This window comes from Magnolia sinica, chromosome 4 (genome assembly GCF_029962835.1).
Source record: "Magnolia sinica isolate HGM2019 chromosome 4, MsV1, whole genome shotgun sequence".
Taxonomy (NCBI): domain Eukaryota; kingdom Viridiplantae; phylum Streptophyta; class Magnoliopsida; order Magnoliales; family Magnoliaceae; genus Magnolia; species Magnolia sinica.
Genome location: NC_080576.1, coordinates 73,066,249 through 73,086,756, shown reverse-complemented (window position 1 = coordinate 73,086,756; position 20,508 = coordinate 73,066,249). Strand labels below are relative to the sequence as shown.

At 37.3% G+C, this 20,508-nt stretch overlaps 1 long non-coding RNA gene across 1 annotated transcript; it reads right to left on the bottom strand.

The window, feature by feature from the left end:
* Window positions 1-1,513: 1,513 nt before the first annotated feature.
* Window positions 1,514-9,496, bottom strand: LOC131244540 (uncharacterized). Its single transcript, XR_009170367.1, has 4 exons — window positions 9,304-9,496; window positions 8,562-9,212; window positions 7,583-8,423; window positions 1,514-1,951 (listed from the first exon to the last, which is right to left on the bottom strand). It is a non-coding gene; the product is annotated as an uncharacterized LOC131244540 (long non-coding RNA).
* Between the last annotated feature and the right edge of the window lie 11,012 nt (window positions 9,497-20,508).

Here is a 20,508-nt window from a genome sequence, read left to right as displayed (position 1 = left end):
AAATGGTTCAAGCTAATCTACCGATTAATTTAGCTTAATACTTAATTAATTTTCGTCTAATTTCTAAAGGATTCGGTTCTTAGTGATTTTTGTCCGAGGTGGTACTCGGGTCTTTGTATAGATTTTTTCGAGACGTTACAATCTACCCCCCTTAAAGAAAAATTTCATCCTCAAAATTAGTAGCTTTTTGTACTCCTCAAGAATCTGAGAGTAGTTCTTGTGAACATCAGCTTCTATTTTTCAAGTAGCCTCTTCCTCAGTGTGGTGTGTCCACAGTACTTTCATAAGCGGAATCACTTTACTACACAGCACCTACTCTTTCCTATATAGAATATGTGTCAGTCGTATTACATAAGTAGCATCCTCACTGTACTGTACCTGCTCCCATTTGATAATGTGGGAAGGGTCAGGAACGTATTTCTTCAGCATAGATACATGAGATACATTGTGCACGCCTACGAGTGGTGTGGGTAAAGCAAGGCGGTATGCTATCATACCCATTTGGTCTAGTATCTAGAATGGGCCAATGAATCTCAGTGTGAGTTTTTCCTTCTTTTCAAATCGAAGGACTCCCTTCATGGGAGAAACTTTCAGGAACACATGGTCCCCAACTTCAAACTCTAGCGGTCACTGTCTCGTATCGTCATAGCTCTTCTGTCTACTTTGTTCTATAAGAAGTCGACGCTTGATAATGTTGATCTTCTCTGAGGTTGCCTGTACTAAATCTGGGTCAATCAAACTCTTCTCGCCAACCTCTGCCCAGTACACAGACGCCCATATAGTGCTTCGTAGGGGATCATGCCAAAACTCGCCTAAAAGCTGTTGTTATAGGCGAACTCAACATAGGGAAGATAATCATCCCAACTGTCCTTGAAATCAAGCACATAAGCTTGCAACATGTCCTCTAACACCTGATTCACCTGTTCCGTCAGCCCATTCGTCTGTGGGTGGAACACGGTACTTGTAAGGCTCATATCCTAGTCCGTATTATTCCGTCAACTCCCACGATCCTTCCTAACGAATCACTATAAGAAAAACGAGCAAAGGCTACGGCCAAAAACCGTAGCAAAAGCCCTTTTGCTCCGGATATGATCCATAGCACGTCCGTCGCTATTGGTGGGGTAGCTAAAGGTCTCGCTACGGACTATATCCGTAGCAATAGATACCAATAGCTATGGATTATATCCGTAGCAATAGATACCAACATCTACGGATTATATCCGTAGCAATAGATACCAATAACTATAGATTATATTCGTAGCAATAGATACCAATAGCTACGGATAATAGCTGTAGCAATAGATACCAATAGCTACCAATAATATCTGTAGCAATAGATACCAATAGCTACGGATTTTATCTTTAGCAATATATACCCATAGCTACGGACAATATCCGTAGCAATAGATACCAATAGCTACGGACTAAAGCTGTAGCTATAGCTACGGATTATATTCATAGCTATTTTTTAAAAAATTGTAATAATACGACCTGTTTCCATTGCAAGAACCTATTGTGATTGATAACTCATCTAAGCTTAATGCTGATAGAAATAGTACATAAAATGCAATCAGATAAAAATGATGCATTTATTACAAATAGCAATCAAATCATACAATGCATCCTACATTCACATTTCTAAATAAACAATACTTCACTTTGCTCAACCTATTATAAGAATTACAACTAAGGCATGCCCTCATGTGCAAGAAATAAATACACTCTAACACAGTAAACAACCTCCATATGCATTCAATAATGCTCATGTTTTTACAGAATTTTCTTCCTTCAAACGATCAATTTTAGCAAATGTTGAAGATAGAGCTTCTTCTTTCCTTGAAACTATAGATGTAACTTCTGTGGACTTCGACACAAGATCACTTTTAAGTTCTGAAACCCTTCCCTTGAGAAAATGAATTTCATCCTCCGCTGACTTCTTTAGCTTGTCAGCCTGTATAAAACATCATTTGTAGACACAATCAAACAAACATGCCTTTGTACACATCTCAAAAGGAAGAAAGACAAAAAAATACTTATATATGAAGAAATAAAAAATGTACCTACAAAACTTCTAAACTATGGCAAAATCCAACATGAGTAATGTGTTCAAACCTAGGATGGACTTTTAAACTCAAAACCTAGGTTTAGGTTAAGGTTATACGTTTAGGTTTAGGTTTAGGTTTAGGTTTTAGGTTTTAGGTTTAGGTTAGGTTTAGGTTATAGGTTATAGGTTATAGCTTTAGGGAATTGAGAATAGGTAAAGGTTTAGGTTTAGGAAATCGGGTTCGAGTTCGGGATCGGGTTTAGGTTTGGGTTTTCAAGTTTAGGTTAAGGTTTAGGTTAGGGAGTTAAGATTAGGATTATGTGTAGGTTTAGGTTTAGGGATTTGAGAATACATTTAGGTTATAGGTTTAGGTTTAGGTTTTAGGTTATAGGTTTAGGTTTAGGTTTTAGGTTTAGGTTAAGGTTAGATTATAGGTTATAAGTTTAGGTTATAGGTTATAGGTAATAGGTTATAGGTTAAGGTTTAGGTTATAGGTTTTGGTTTAGGTTAAGGGTATAGGTTTAGGTTTAGGTTTAGGTTATAGGTTTAGATTAAGGTTTAGGTTTAGGTTATAGGTTATAGGTTATAGGTTAAAGCTTTAGGGAATTAAGAATAGGTTAAGGTTTAGGTTTAGGAAATGGGGTTCGGGTTTGATATCGGGTTTAGGTTGGGTTTTCAAGTTTAGGTTTAGGTTAAGGAGTTGAGATTATGATTAGGTATAGGTTTAGGTTTAAGGATTTGAGAATACATTTAGGTTTTAGGTTTAGGTTAAGGTTATAGGTTTAGGTGTAGGTTATAGGTTATAGGTTATAGGTTATAGGTTATAGCTTTAGGAAATTGAGAATAGGTTAATGTTTAGGTTTAGGAAATCAAGTTCAGGTTCGGGATGGGGTTTAGGTTTGGGTTTTCAAATTTAGGTTTAGGTTTAGGTTAGGGAGTTGAGATTAGGATTAGGTGTAGGTTTAGGTTTAGGGATTTGAGAATACATTTAGGCTTTAGGATTAGGTTTAGGTTATAGGCTATAGGTTTAGGTTTAGGTTTTAGGTTTAGGTTAAGGTTATGTTATAGGTTATAAGTTTAGGTTATAGGTCATAGGTTATAGGTTAAGGTTTAGGTTATAGGTTTTGGTTTAGGTTAAGGTTATAGGTTTAGGTTTAGGTTTAGGTTTTGGTTTAGGTTATAGGTTTAGGTTAAGGTTTAGGTTTAGGTTATAGGTTATAGGTTATAGGTTATAGGTTAAAGCTTTAGGGAATTGAGAATAGGTTAAGGTTTAGGTTTAAGAAATCGGGTTTGGGTTTGAGATCGGGTTTAGTTTGTGTTTTCAAGTTTAGGTTTAGGTTAAGGAGTTGAGATTAGGATTCGGTGTAGGTTTAGGTTTAAGGATTTGAAAATACATTTAGGTTTTAGGTTTAGGTTTAGGTTTTAGGTTTAGGTTAGGTTTAGGTGTAGGTTATAGGTTATAGGTTATAGGTTATATCTTTAGGGAATTGAGAATAGGTTAAGGTTTAGGTTTAAGAAATCAGGTTCAGGTTCGGGATGGGGTTTAGGTTTGGGTTTTCAAGTTTAGGTTTAGGTTTAGGTTAGGGAGTTGAGATTAGGATTAGGTGTTGGTTTAGGTTTAGGGATTTGAGAATACATTTAGGTTTTAGGTTTATGTTTAGGTTTTAGGTTATAGGTTTAAGTTTAGGTTATAAGTTACAAGTTTAGGTTATAGGTTATAGGTTAAGGTTTAGGTTTTAGGTTTTGGTTTAGGTGTAGGTTAAGGTTTAGGTTTAGGTTTAGGTTATACGTTATAGGTTATAGGTTAAAGCTTTAGGGAATTGAGAATAGGTTAAGGTTTAGGTTTAGGAAATCGGGTCAGGGTTTGAGATCGGGTTTAGTTTGGGATTTCAAGTTTAGGTTTAGGTTAAGGAGTTGAGATTATGATTAGGTGTAGGTTTAGGTTTAAGGATTTGAGAATACATTTAGGTTTTAGGTTTAGGTATAGGTTATAGGTTATAGGTTATAGGTTATAGGTTATAGCTTTAGGGAATTGAGAATAGGTTAATGTTTAGGTTTAGGAAATCAGGTTCGGGTTCGGGATGGGGTTTAGGTTTGGGTTTTCAAGTTTAGGTTTAGGTTTAGGTTAGGGAGTTGTGATTAGAATTAGGTGTAGGTTTAGGTTTAGGGATTTGAGAATACATTTAGGTTTTAGGATTAGGTTTAGGTTTTAGGTTATAGGTTTAGGTTTAGGTTTTAGGTTTAGGTTAAGGTTAGGTTATAGGTTATAAGTTTAGGTTATAAGTTATAGGTTATAGGTTAAAGTTTAGGTTATAGGTTTTGGTTTAGGTTAAGGTTATAGGTTTAGGTTTAGGTTAAGGTTTAGATTTAGGTTATAGGTTTAGGTTAAGGTTTAGGTTTAGGTTATAGGTTATAGGTTATAGGTTAAAGCTTTAGGGAATTGAGAATAGGTTAAGGTTTAGGTTTAGGAAATCGGGTTTGGGTTTGAGATCGGGTTTAGTTTGGGTTTTCAAGTTTAGGTTTAGGTTAAGGAGTTGAGATTAGAATTCGGTGTAGGTTTAGGTTTAAGGATTTAAGAATACATTTAGGTTTTAGGTTTAGGTTTAAGTTTTAGGTTTAGGTGTAGGTTATAGGTTATAGCTTTAGGGAATTGAGAATAGGTTAAGGTTTAGGTTTAGGAAATCAGGTTCAGGTTCGGGATGGAGTTTAGGTTTGGGTTTTTAAGTTTAGGTTTAGGTTTAGGTTAGGGAGTTGAGATTAGGATTAGTTGTTGGTTTAGGTTTAGGTATTTGAGAATACATTCAGGTTATAGGTTTAGGTTTAGGTTTTAGGTTATAGGTTTAGGTTTAGGTTTTAGGTTTAGGTTATAGGTTACAAGTTTAGGTTATAGGTTATAGGTTATAGGTTTTTGTTTAGGTTAAGGCAATAGGTTTAGGTTTAGGTTAAGGTTTAGGTTTAGGTTATAGGTTTAGGTTAAGGTTTAGGTTTAGGTTTTAGGTTATAGGTTATAGGTTAACGCTTTAGGGAATTGAGAATAGGTTAAGGTTTAGGTTTAGGAAATCGGGTCAGGGTTTGAGATCGGATTTAGTTTGGGTTTTCAAGTTTAGGTTTAGGTTAAGGAGTTGAGATTAGGATTAGCTTTAGGTTTAGGTTTAAGGATTTGAGAATACATTTAGGTTTTAGGTTTAGGTTTAGGTTTAGGTTTTAGGTTTAGGTTAAGGTTATAGGTTTAGGTTAGGTTTAGGTGTAGGTTATAGGTTATAGGTTATAGCTTTAGGGAATTGAGAATAAGTTAAGGTTTAGGTTTAGGAAATCAGGTTTGGGTTCAGGATCGGGTTTAGGTTTGAGTTTTCAAGCTTAGGTTTAGGTTTAGGTTAGGGAGTTGAGTTAGGATTAGGTGTAGGTTTAGGTTTAAGGATTTGAGAATACATTTAGGTTTTATGTTTAGGTTTAGGTTTTAGGTTTTAGGTTTAGGTTTAGGTTTTAGGTTTAGGTTATCAGTTATAAGTTTAGGTTATAGGTTATAGGTTATAGGTTATAGGTTAAGGTTTAGTTTATAGGTTTTGGTTTAGGTTAAGGTTATAGGTTTAGGTTTAGGTTTAGGTTAAGGTTTAAGTTATAGGTTATAGGTTATAGGTTAAGGTTTAGTTTATAGGTTTTGGTTTAGGTTAAGGTTATAGGTTTAGGTTTAGGTTAAGGTTTAGGTTTAGGTTAAGGTTTAGGTTATAGGTTTAGGTTAAGGTTTAGGTTTATGTTATATGTTATAGGTTATAGCTTTAAGGAATTGAGAATAGGTTAAGGTTTAGGTTTAGGAAATTGAGTTCGGGTTCGGGATCGGGTTTAGGTTTGGGTTTTCAAGTTTAGGTTTAGGTTTAGGTTAGGGAGTTGAGATTAGGATTAGGTGTAGGTTTAGGTTTAGGGATTTGAGAATACATTTAGGTCTTAGGTTTAGGTTTAGGTTTAGGTTTTAGTTTATAGGTTTAGGTTAAGGTTAGGTTATAGGTTAGGGAGTTGAGATTAGGATTAGGTGTAGGTTTAGGTTTAGGGATTTGAGAATACATTTAGGTTTTAGGTTTAGGTTTAGGTTTTAGTTTATAGGTTTAGGTTAAGGTTAGGTTATAGGTTATAAGTTTAGCTTATAGGTTATAGGTTATAGGTTAAGGTTTAGGTTATAGGTTTTGGTTTAGGTTAAGGTTATAAGTTTTGGTTTAGGTTTAGGTTTAGGTTTAGGTTTTAGGTTTAGGTTAGGTTTAGGTTATAGGTTATAGCTTTAGGGAATTGAGAATAGGTTATAGGTTTAGGAAATCGGGTTCGGGTTTGGGATCGGGTTTAGGCTCGGGTTTAGGTTATAGGTTTAGGTTTAAGTTATAGGTTATAGGTTATGTTACAAGTTTAGGTTTAGGTTTAGGTTAGGTTATAGGTTATAGGTTTAGGTTTAAGTTATAGGTTATAGGTTATAGGTTAAAGTTTAGGTTATAGGTAAAGGTTTAGGTTTAGGTTATAGGTTTAGGGTGTGGTTTAGGTTAAGGGTGTAATCCCTACAAATACAGATATAAACACGGCCTGTCCAAATGGCTAGACCCCTCAAATGCTGTCTATAGGAAATGGACAGCTTCATTATGGTCATAACAGCAGTTCCCACCTTCCACGGACCCTTACTTAACATCCGGATAACTCCGATGCACATCCGGATCTGCTTCATCAATTTCAAGATAATACATAAACACGGGCCTGTCCAAATGGCCAGGCCACCCATATTGATATCCATAGGAAATGGATAGGTTCATCATAGTCATAACAGCGGTTCCCACCTTCCAGGGACCCCTGCTCAACATCCGGATAGCTCCGACGCACATCCAGATCCGCTTCATCAATTTCGAGATAATATATAAACATGCGCCTGTCCAAATGGCCAGGCCACTCATATTGCTGTCCGTAGGAAATTGACAGCTTCATCATGGTCATAACAGCGGTTCCCACCTTCCAAGGACCCCCGCTCAATATCCGGATAGCTCCGATGCACATCCGAATCTGCTTCATCAATTTTGAGATAATATATAAACATGGGCCTGTCCAAATGACCAGGCCACTTCATCAATGAATCATATAGTATGAAGGAAAGAAGACTCACCAATTTAGCTAGCAAGGAGAGAAAGTGTGAGTGCTTGGAATTTCATCCTTTCTTTGAATAATAGATGCATATTCCACAATGCAATCTGAGAATGAGTAAGTTTTTTAATTTCTCCGACAATACATATGGGCACGGATTTACAAATAAAGATTTTAAAGATTGTAAAATAGAGTAAATGATTATATTAACTTCCAAGTATTAATTAAGAAGAAAATGTAAATGATGATGGAAAAGAAATTTCGATATATTAAATTATTGAAGGACAATGAGACATACCAAGACTACGGGTGCCCAGAGTAATATAATTGCACCAAGGTTGTACCTAGCTGCATTGACAGAATAAAAAAATTATACGAATGAAATGACAAAAAGCCAGGATATCATGGACTAAGAGGAAGATGAGTAACCTCAAGAAAAAATTCATGCCAAGCATATTTAATGCGACGAACTTTCATTATGTCTTTGATTGGCTTCACCAAAGGTTTTATTTGCACTAGCAGGACAGATTAATAAACAACACCAATAAAATAGAAATTTACTTAGATGTAAAAGCTGAATAATAATTTGCAACACAGAAGCAACAACCAGAAAATTGTGTATCTGAAAATATAAATAAAGAGCTAAAATTTGAGTACATCTGAATGAAAAAATAACCAAGATCTACTGATGACACTACCCATAGAAAGTCAATACCCCTTGGATAACTCAATCCTCTATTAATGCAATTAGCATTTCTAAAGGAAATTTAAAAATAAATAAATAAATAAAATTTAAATCTGCCTTCTAAATTGTACTTACCAATAGTTGGAATTGTGGTAACAATCTCCCCCAGCTTGAGCTTGAGTCTGTCTTTTATTACAATTAGCAAAATCAATATGAACGTACAACAATAGGTACCAGGTCTTTGGTCCAGGGGTGATCCACAATAAAAGGTACTATTTACCATGAACTAAAATCATATATTATCCACACCTTAATTGGACTCACTACAAGGGTAATCTTTCAATGATGGCCAACTATTTCTGATAATCACTACAGGGGTAACAAAATTACAAATAGTAAGACTCATGAGATGACATATGTACAAATAGTGACAAGACTAACTGGTAATGACAGGAGGCTAAGACATCAAATTATTTATGAAGAACAGGAAAAAACAAAGATAAAATAAATAGTTAAAAACTTTACCATTTTAATATTGAACCTTGTAGTGGCAACATTGGTCTGTGGGGCTAAAAATACATCAGCCTGCATATAAAAATCTTAAGTTAGTTGGGCCTTTGAGGTCCTCAAATGATAGTAGAAGAAGTCAGAGAACTATTGAAATTAACCATCAAGCATTTTAAAAATCCCTCTCAGATAATGAAGGAAAAGTACTCAACTCACCTTGATGCCCATTCTCCCTCCTCCTTTACCCGGGCTTGGGACCAACAATGCAAGGAGTTGCATTGGCGGAGTTAAAAAGGGGATTTGGCTCCATTTAGTTTGTGACGACCAAATAAAGTCTAATATGTTTAAATATAGAGTATAAAATTCATTCAAAATTATAAAAACTAAACCAAACAACATATAGAGTAACAAAAAATAAACAAGCGAAACATCAGTAAAAAGTAACTAAAAACCAAACCAAGTTCTAAGTTCATCAATATAAAGTAACTAAAGTGCCAAATTAGTTCAAAATTAACCAAAAAAACAAGAGAAACATCATATAAAGTAACTAAAAAAAGCATCCACACCAAGTTCAATTATAGAGTACCAAATTTGTTCAAATTATCGAAATCTCAAAGATTCCTTCCCCCATTGCACAAGTGATCCCGGACCGGCCTCCCCAAGTGTAGATGCGAACCCATCTTCTTTCCATAAACGAGTGTCAGGATGTATAATCTTAGTCAGGGTAATAACATAAGCTCCCTCCTCCAATGGTTCGCAATGGACAACTGCATTTGGATTAACTTCGTGTACTTGACCATGAGCAACTACATCATGATTTCCCCAACCAAGCAAGTCGCATCTCTTACCGATATATATAACATCCGGCTACATGTACACATATAAAATGGCATTAGTATTGTTATCATCTATAAAATAATTGTAAGTTCAATACAGTAGCAAATTTACACTTGCATACCGATGATGCTTGAGCAGATTTAGCAATTGTTGGTGATCTGAGGTTTTGAGTAGATTGTGCATGTTGCTGCATCTCCATCCAGGCCTCCATGTTGGCCAATGATTTCTTTATATTAAATATCTCCTGCACTAGGCTATCTCTTTCTTTTATCAAATTCTCTACCTTTGAACGGGCAGGGGCTGACATCTTCAGTCTTGTCTTTTATTGAGCAACCTAGACCCCGCATTCGCCCTCTACTGTCAGAACCAACCAACTATAAAACATTACAAATCAAGTTATTAGAAAATTCATAATTACCATGAATCTCACTGTAATTTTTAAAATTTATTATTACCTGTGTAAGGGCATCCTCAACGCCGGTAATCTTAGAAGAAGGATTGGTAGAATAAAGCTCATCTAATTTTTTCCGCGACAAAATACAAATGGATGTAAAATAATTCAAAGTTATACATTGGCATCTCATAAAGGTACTGGTTTGTGGTAGAAGGGGATGTACTTACAACAAGGTTAGGATACTGGACAACTTTGTCCTTGCTTGTATGGGCTCTTAAGTAAACGTCACATCTACCTATCTCGGCATCAGAGGTAAGATTCTTCTCCTTCACCTTTGGCACATTACATATTAATGGAGTTAGATGAGTGATAATTCAAAAGTAAATTCAATATTAAACTATAATACCTATATTTATAAATAAATAATACATACCATCTGATGGCGAATAACAGCCATGCTGTTCCTCCCAAGACATGCAGGTCCTTTTAGCTTAGACCGATTGACTTTATTCCTTTCACTTGCTCTCTTGAATTCCTCAGTGTTATGTTGATTCACGAAGACTAACCAATCCTCCATAGGGATACTTGGGGGGGCAGGCTATCTCTCACAACTACAGGATCCTTGGCTTTAATATATTTTGCAGTCAACCTTTTCTTGTAATTCCACCATGTTTTCTTAATGCGTTTTGTTACGTATGTAAGACTCGCATCCCAACTTTGACCTTCAGACTCATAAGCCCGTGATAATGGCTCTATGATCATTTGAATGTGTGCATGAAGCACCTAACGAAAGTCCTAGTATATGATCAAGATATGAGTACAGGTGAGGATACCGATATGCGATGCAAATTGCTTTTGTTCAAGACAATCCTCACTCGGTTGCCCGAATTCATTCGTCTTTAGGACTTTTTTCCTATCAGGTTGCTCATGTAAAAAAGCACCCCTAGTAGGACCTGTCTTTCTAGACGAAAAAGAAGAAGTTGGCATAACAACATAAAAAGAATAATAGTTATATATACACATCGTTGATTACCGTTAATATATAAGAAAATTAAAATTTACATATCTAATTAAGGAGAACTATCATATTACCTTTGGTCTTGCTCGCATCTGTAGTCTCGGTCAAGTGCACACCCAATGCCTCTGGTTGTGAATCCATGTGCCTATTTAAATTAAATTAAATTAAAATAAAATAAAAACACTAATGATTAATACAATAATTTGGATAACAGATAAAGTACAAACAATTCACTACATTAACCATACCTTGATTGGATTTCCTCTAATAAATATCATATTGTTACATGCTTAGAAAATATAAACAATTTAAGAGATTCTCCTTGGTCTCTTTCTTTTCTTTGTTTTCTCGACTATAACACTAATGTCTTTAGGTTCATTGAATATCAACTCATTAACAATTGCTAATGAGGTGAGATTAGGTCCTGCATCGGCATCAGTTACATCCTTAAATCGTTCCGATAGATGGCATGTCTCTTATTCGATAAAAATCTCTTTTGGAATCTCTAATACCACATGCCATTTAGAATTTTTTGGATTTCTAGAGTAGAAAACTTGCATGGCATGCTCCTCAAGAATGAACGGCTCATTACCCAATTTGTCTGAATTGTAAAGACTGGACAAATTTACTAATCTCAGATTCGCGTCGACATTAAAAGAAACACCCTGATGCATCACCTTCACCCAATCACACTTAAATAAGATGGGCTTGTACCTTGTTCTGTACTCCAATTGGATAATTCTATGAAGGACTCCATAGTAAGGTTGATTTTCATCCACTGTATTTATATCCTTAGCACTAGATCGGAAGGTGGTCATACCCTCTGTCATAACCCCACTGTTTTGGTTTGTTTTATTCTCCTCATAGTCCTTAGTGACAAAGAAAAAACCATTAATACAATACTTATTGTATTGAGTACAAAAAGCTAGAGGTCCTCTCACTATATCTTTAAATTCTTTATTGTTAGATTCACTATACTTTGGTTGCCTCTTCAACCAAGGTATGAATTCATCCTCTTTAGGCACCCTGTTAGTCCTCCTGTAACATCGCTACAAGAAATCTTTGTGCTTCCTGCGTGTTATTTGATACCATTATTATATTGAAATCACATAAAGTAAAGAAGATATATACAAATGAGCTAATTGTGCATACCCTTCCCACACATTATAGCTGGGATAACTCTTCAGTACCCATGTATGAGCCTATTCGTATTCGATACCCACTAGGGTAACACTTTGACCTGAACCTATGGACCAACATCATCATCATTGTTATCGTCATTAACGGCATCTTGCAACTTTTGTAGTCTTGAAATGACTCCATCAAACCATTTTTTCAATTTTTCCAAGAGGCATGTTTTTTGTTTTCCCCTGTATTGGTGCAATATATAATTGTCTCCTCTTGGATATATTATTCTGCAATGCAACCCTCAGGTCGCATCTTGTTACGGACATAGGCCTTGAACGTCTTCATGAACCTGACAAAGATAATGATAAATTACAAATACATACAACCGTAGATGTTAAGCCGGATTATTCTTACTAAACTTATAGCATACCTTTTGAATGGGTACAGCCATCGATAGTATATAGGACCACATATGCGAGCCTCGTAAGCCAAGTGGATCAACAGATGCATCATCATGACAAATATAGATGGAGGGCATATAATCTCAAGCTGACATAACGTCCTAGCCATACCCCTTTCAAGAATGAGGAGCATTTGAACGTCTACTATTGTCGAGCACAAGGCATTAAAGAAGGTGCAAAAGCTCGTAATTATAGGAAGAATGACCTTCCTATCCCTGAATGCATGCTGGATGAGAACTGGGAGCAAATGTTGCATCAACACATGGTAAGAATGAGACTTCATTCCCTTTAAATCCATGCAATCTCCCTTTATGATGGTCTTTCAATTTGCACTAAAACCGATTGGAACACACAGGTCATGCAAAGTCTGGATGAAAAGCTTTTTCTCTTCTTTTCTTAAACAAAAAGGACCTTGTTTCTGAATCATCTTGCCATTGCTCTTTTTTAGTCATAGACGCTTCTTAATTCCCAACCATTTCAGGTCCCTGCGCGCATTAGCATCATCCTTGGTCTTGCCAGGTGTCTTCAACAACAAGGCGATAAGGATTTCACATATATTTTTCTTGACATGCATAACATCAAGGTTATGACGCACTGGAATATCTTTCCAATACTCCAGATCAAATAATATAGACTGTTTGAAGAACCACGGAGATTCAACATCACCCGTTAGCTCTTGTCGGCCTCCATCAATACCCCTCATATTCCTCTTCTCGGTCTTCTCCCAATGCATATGCAGGTTCGCAGTTTGTCTTTCGACCTCAATCCCATCCAGACGAATGGGTTGACGTCATATCTCCACCTTCTTATTGAATGTGTCAACACTTGTGTCCTTCCTTGCCTGGTCTGACATTGGCAACCATCGTCTGTGACCCATATTAACATGTTTCTTTCCATATTAGAGTCACAAGGAATCTGTGTTGGGACCACATACATGACAACCATACTTACCCTTGGTCCTACAACCAGAAACATTACCATATGTTGGAAAGTCATGGATTGTCCAGAGCAAAATAGCACGCATCTTGAATTTATTTTTATGATATGCATCAAGCATCATGACCTCTTTATGCCATAAGTCTTGCAATTCATCAATCAATGGTCATAAATAAACATCAATATCCTTTCCTGATTGTTGTGGTCCCTCAATGAGCAAAGTTAACATAGTAAACTAAGGTTTCATGAAAAGCTTTGGTGGAAGGTTGCACGTCACACACATAACGGGCCATGAACTATGAGTTGTAGTTAAAGCACCAAATGGGTTAAACCCATCTGTAGCCAGGCCCAATCGAACATTGCGAGGCTCAGCTGAAAAATCCATATACTTCTCATCGAGATTCTTCCATGTAATAGAATCAGCCGGATCCTCCATCTTTTTAGGTTGCAATTTTCTGGTTGAGTGTTAGGACATTTCTTTCGCTAACCATGGCACACTGAACATTCTTTGTAGCCTTGGTGTTAATGGAAAATACCTTAACACCTTGACATGTACTTTAGATTGTTTTTTCTCAACATTCATTTTTTATCTTCAACCTAGGAGCTTTATAAGTAGGACAACTGGTTTTCGTCTCGTTCTCTTTCTAGTACAAGATATAGTCATTTGGATAAGCATGCATCTTCACATAATCAAGACCTAACTTTGAAATGATCTTCTTCACTTGGTAGGTATTAGTAGGGGCCTTGTTACCAGAAGGTAACACCTTCTTTAGTAGTTGAAGGAGCTCTGTAAAGCTTTTTTCACTCCATCCATGGTTCACCTTTAATTTGAAAAGTTGTACAATAAAAGTCAGCATGGTGAAATTTTGGGCCCCTGGGTATAGCTCAGTCATTGCGTCTTGTAGATTTTCTTCAAACTCATGAGTTTCATTTTCCCCAAAGACACCTTCGACTATAGGAGTCACATTCTGCTCATCCTATACAACTTCACCTAGGTTATTACCACCGAGTTCTTGAACAATCATGTTGCGAACCTCATTTAAGTTTAGGACATCGTGGTACTGTTGGGAACTTGATGCATATTCAGTACGCTTAGGTGATACATGCTCGCCATGCATGTCCTAAACCCTATAGCTTGAGTCGAATCCATTTTTCATTAGATGTATTTCCAAATCATCATAAGAAACCGGTAATCGTAAACATCTGTAAGTGGCACATGGATAAAGAATGGTTTCTCTACCAGGAAGGTATTCTTGTGTAAACTTGACAAAGCTTCTAATTCTAGAAATAAAACGAGAGTTTAGAAAACTTAGTGTCATCCACTCCCTATCTGTTATAGCTGGATCCTGATTAACCACGGGGTTCATTTTGAACCTGCACCTTACAAAAAAAAAATTATTATTATTATTTTTCACCCATTCACGGATCTAATTCTAAACACATGCATCTATGAATATCATTGGAGTTTAGTCTTTGAATAACTTTAACTTTTCATGAGCATATCATGAGGGACCTAGATTGCCTACTGATAGTGCTGTGCGGGTCACTGCATGATGTATGTGTTTCATCCATGCCATTCATCTATTTTTCTACATCATGTGGGCATGAGACTAAAAAGAGGAAGATCCAAATCTTATGTGGATTACATAAGACGAAACAATGATTATTGAACACCCATTCATTTTTGGGCTCATGACCCGCGATGATATGGAAAAATGAATGGACAATCAAGCTCAGGACCCACATCATGGAAAGTCTAGATTAATAGACTATTTGTAGTATGAACAATATAAACCATTAATTTCCTTAGCCATTGATTGGATAGTTAAGATCATCTAGTCAAAAGTGATTTTTTTGAGAGAGAAGGGCAATCAAGGATGGACCCATTTGATGGATTGCCCATATTGAGGGTTGTGACCAACCTGGATTTAGGTACAAGGCATGTTCCATCAGTATCGGGCAAGTGCTTGCCATCAATGAGATTTTTGAGAGGAATCCCACCATTGTTGAGAACTACGGAATTTGGTTGCGGTACCAGAGCAGAACTGGTTACTACAATATGTACAAGGAATACTGGGACACCACTCTTAATGGTGCTATTAAGCAGATGTATGATGAGATGGCTTCTCGCCACAGGGTAAGGTCTCCTTGCATTTAGATCATCAAGATAGCTACCATACCTGACTCGCTTTGCAAGAGAGAGAATACCAAGCAATTTCATGATTCCAAAATCAAGTTCCCATTGGTGTTTAAGAAGGTTAAGCCACCAACTAGGAAGCTTAAGACAACATTCAAGGCATTGAGGCCTAATTTGTTCATGTAATTCTGATCAATGATGTCTGTGACTTTGTGTTGCCAGATTAGATTCGTTGAAACTATTAGAAAGTTGAGATGCTTTCAAGTTATTTGGGATTTTAGTCTCTATGGCATCAGCTTTTCTTTATTGGTTTTTATATTTTAGAAATTTTAAGTGTGGTTTAAGACATGATGGTGAAGGATATTAACTTTTTTTTATTTCTATAAAAAAAAGGTACAAGGCATGTTCATGTATATGTAGTGCCAAACCTGGCACCAGGCTCATATGTTGGACATACATGCCATTTTGACAGATGTGGGGCAATTCACCTGTTCAATAGTGGAAATTTAAAGGAGTATTTAAAAAAAAAAAAAAAAAAAAAAAAAAAAAATTGTAGAATGATCCACAACAATCCAGAACTAAACATATAGAAGTTTATTGAGGCAACAAGAAATGCATGAAGATGAAGTGAACTGCATCTTCAGATTTAGAACTCATTGATTGTCATTTTCCAAGCCACCCATTTCTTTAGACATCCATTGCCACCTAATAAATGGACTAGCTTGATTCTTGGGGATCAAAGGGGCGTTCGTCCATAGGGGCTACCTTATGAATGTCTAGAGTTGTACATAAATGTGTTGGAACACATCTAACTGATGAGCAATGAACTTTATTTGAAATTTTGTCTAATTGGCTGATTAAATTATGAGATCTCTACATTAAACGATTACCAAAAGTAGAAAAAAAATACAAAGGGCCTATTTGGATGACTCATTGTGGTCCAGGTAAGAAGTTAGAAAACAAAATGATCTGTTATGGCATAATTCATTATGCTCAGAACAGTAGATCATTGGTTTGTAACCTCACAATGTATTTGTGGTAGAATTTTCCAGCACACTAGAGATCTCCAAGCTCAATATAAGAGTCCTTTGGAGGGGTGACTATTTGGCTAGTGAGCCTACCAAAGCTCAATTCCATAGCTCACTGGTTAGGATTGAAAATTGGGCATGTACTGGGACCCAATTTCCAGACCTACCTCAACTCGGCAACCCAAACATTTATCCAATAGCGCCTGTTTATCTGGATTGGATAAACATGATTAAGAGTGTTGATAAACAATTAAAGATCCCCACCATGGAACAATTATGTTGGACCAGTTGGGATTGGGATGAGCCTAGCCCAAGTTTCATCCTAATCCATGGGTTGGGCAGAGACCATCTATAATTTCATTGATATAATTGAAAATTACATCTAGGGGACCATAAATGAAACCAAGAAAACACAACAAATTCATACAAAATAGCAAGGAACCATAACAAAAATCATCCATGACGAAAGACAGGTGAACCCAGTCTAACAGGAAAATTAAAGATAAAATCAAAAAATTGAATCCTGCTTACTGTTGCAAACATGATTGCCAAAAAAATATGGTACTTGTTTACCTTTTTGAAATACATGCAAAAGAGCAACACATCCAATTTCTTAGTGAAATTCATAATCCGAAGCCAATAAGACTAAATCATTTAAGTCTAGTGGAACACCCAATTCTTTCTACCACATTGGAACAGAAATAAAAGAGAAATTATTTTCGAAGAATCAAGCTGAAACAACCACAAAAATGCACAAAAAAAGAATCCAAAAATCAGGCCGATATAAAACTTAGGTGGGCCACACCACTAGAAACAAAAGGGATTTAATGCCTACCATTGGAAACTTTTTGGGTGCCATGAAAGTTTTGTATTGAAATGATATTTGTACCTATACTTTATTTGAGTGGTAATAAGCCTATGAACGGTTTAGATGGTTGGCTCAAGGAAGGTTTCAATGGCGGATGTTTCCGTTTTAACTGTTTCTTGTGGTGAGGCCCACTTGAATTTTGTATCCACCTGAGTGATTGCGTCCTACTAGGGGTGAACACCGAGTTGAGCTAATGTCAGCTCGGCCACTAGCTGATCCCAGCTTGAACTCAGCTCGGCTCGGTTTGGTCAGCAGGTTGGGCCAGTAAAGCCGAGTTTCAGCCAAAATTGAGCCTATGCAGTGTTTTCACAAACACATACAGGGCACTTTCAGTTTCTCACGATTTGTAAAACAGCAGCAAGTATTCCTTAAGCACCTTATATGCAACATCAAAATCAAGGAAAAATGGTATTTGTTTGGTGTGCATACCTTCCTTGCCACTAGCCGACACTTTGTTGAGTCATTTCATCAAACACTTGGTGAGCAACATCAATATCAAAATAACCGAGTCATCGAACTTCAAAGAAGAAATCCAGAAGATAAAAAAGAAAGAGAATTTTGTTTCATGAATTTAGCACTATCAAACAATCATGAATATATTAAAGCTGAGAAGATCAAAAGAATATCACCTTCCAGAAGTGGAAACCCTAATCCGTTGGATTTGTATGCCGATGAGGTGTGGTCGGAGCATCGTTACAATGTCGTCGTAGGGCAGCTTAGTTGCAATAGAACAGAGCTATGACATGTCTGCAAGGCAAATGACAGAGAGAGAGACAGGGAGAGAGAGTGCGCGAGAGAGAGACAGGAGAGAGAGCGCGAGATTACAGTGTTTGGGCGTTGCTTTGTTTTAAGCGCGCACCTAAATTTGGGCTATTCTAACGGATGAACCGATTAGGGAGGGCCCAACATGATGTATTTCGTTAATCCATTTCTATCCATAATTTTAATAAATTATTTTACTTTAGGAAACCAAATTTCAGGTATATTTAAGGCCCAACTGGACCACACCATAAGAAGCAACTGTAATTCAATATCAATGTTTACTACCGTGTGGTCCACTTGAGCCTTTGATCTAGCTGATTTTTTTCAACCTCAAAAGTAATATTTATAAATATATAGATGGCTTAGATAGAACATATAGTTTTTTAGGCCTCATAGAGCCCCTTACAATCCACAGGGACCGATACCTGTACGTTATCTGAAACCAAGTAGAACTAGCACTAGACTAAGATGTGATCTAAACCAAATAGAATTTAGGAAATAATTGTGGAATAATTATCTAAAACTTTAAGGAATTCAGAGGAAGGAAACTAGGGATTCAGAGGATCCACTTGTAGAGATCGGGGAGATCTTATGCCTGCATCAAGGAATTGAACTTACTTGATCTGGTTTTCAAGAGATGAAAGGTATATGAATTAGAATGGATTCCATCATCCTACCATGCCCAGGAGACAAAGTAAATAACGGGATTAAACTAATTGCCAACCAATCGAAAGTACATGAAAGTTAGGAAGAGTACTATCATCCAACCATGCCCAGGAGACGATGGTGAACAACAGGGCCTCCTGACGTCATAAACATCAAAAGAGAAAAAAAAAGATATTCAAAGCCATTGTAAACCCATTGTAATTTCAGTCACAACAGACCATTAAAGACTGAGAAAATATTCTTTTAATAATCAACTCAAAACCAATTTCAGTTCATAAATTTAAATGAAAAGCAGGAAATAGTGTCTCCCATCTCGCTACAGGCTTCACCTCTTAACCCTAGCTAAAAGGATTAGCCACACATGGATGGGCTGATTAAACAACAAAATAAAAATAAAAAGGAAAAGAAAAGAACAAGAAGGAGAGAGAGAAAAAACCCAGTAAAACCGGCCTCTGCTCCAGCGCTCCCTCTTCCTTTCTTCTTTTATTTTTTTTTCTTCCTTTCCTCCTCACGCTTCCCACGTTCCCAACAGCAGCCCCAACTCCCTGTTTTCTTTTTTTTTTCTTTTATCCTCACCCGAGCACAGCAGCATCTCTCCCTCACCGCTCCAACCTTCAAACCGAGCCCAAGATCTTCCTTACTCTTTCTCCCTCTCTTCTTTTTATAGCACTCTCGTCAGAGCCCAAGAAAACTCCTCACGTTTGCTGCTTTGGAGTCCTGAAGGGATTAGGCTGCGGAAAGCTTCGCAGCCAGCGATGCAGCAGCGTAGCAACGCAAGAGGAGTTGCGTTTGGCCTCAGGTTGGGTGGCTCGCCGTCCAGTAACCTCAAAACCGGCTTCATGGCTAGGGTCATTCCTGGCTTAGTCATCATCTGGACGGTTTGGATCACCAATCCGATCACAGGCAGTGGCCCACAATCGGCCGAAAATTTCGGATTTCCCGGACGCGAAAACAGGGTGCGTAGTACTTACGCTGCATTGATGGTGGGGCCCACTTCACTGTCTTTTTGGAAAATCCAAGCCGTCCACTGCGTTCTACTCGAAAAACCAGGTGGGAATCACTATTTTTGGACCAAATTCTATGTGGCCCACAGTACCTTCTACTCCGCCGTCCATCATGCCTTCAACGGTTAGGATTCTGCAATATTTTACATGGTCTCAAAAGGTCGCCTTGGTGAGGTAAATACCCCACCTACGCACACAATGGACGGTCCAGATTGGTGTTATACATGATGTGTGGGGCCCACAAGCAAGACCGACGGTCGGCAGCATTACGCTATTTGCGTAAGTGAAGAGTTCGAGTTTGAGTCGGTCAGCGCCTGCTGACCGACTTCCTTATTTTTGATGTTCGTCCGGTGCACTTGTGCACCTTGCACGTGCACTGCATGTGTGGGTCCCATGGTGATGCTTGTAAGAAATCTGCTCCATCCATCTGTTTTGACACGTAGTTTAAGGCGTTGAGACCAAAATTGGAGTATATCCAGATATCAGGCGGGGCCCACATAATGATTAAAGGGGCTGATCTGTCCGTTGGGCCACTTCCACAGTGATCCAGGAGCTGAAATTTTATGTGTACGGTTTATTTATGGTCCTCAGGCCACGTATGAAGTTTCGAATTGATCAGATGGTGGGAACCCTATGATCTTGCATTCTGGACACTTTTCAGGCCACTTGAGCTTCAATTCCTTGATTTTCTTGGGTCCCTGATGTGTAATTCTGTTGATCTTGGGTCTCTGGAGTCCGTCCCACGCTTTGGTGTCATTAGAGCGTTAAGTCCATGCTTTAAGCACCCATTTCGGTCCAGGCTCGTACATACACTCTGCATTATAAACACGATTAATCAGGCCATTAAGCGGTATCATGCGTGTAAATCTATGCAATAAATGGGTCTGATATGCAATATTTGACCCTCAACACAACCCCCAACCA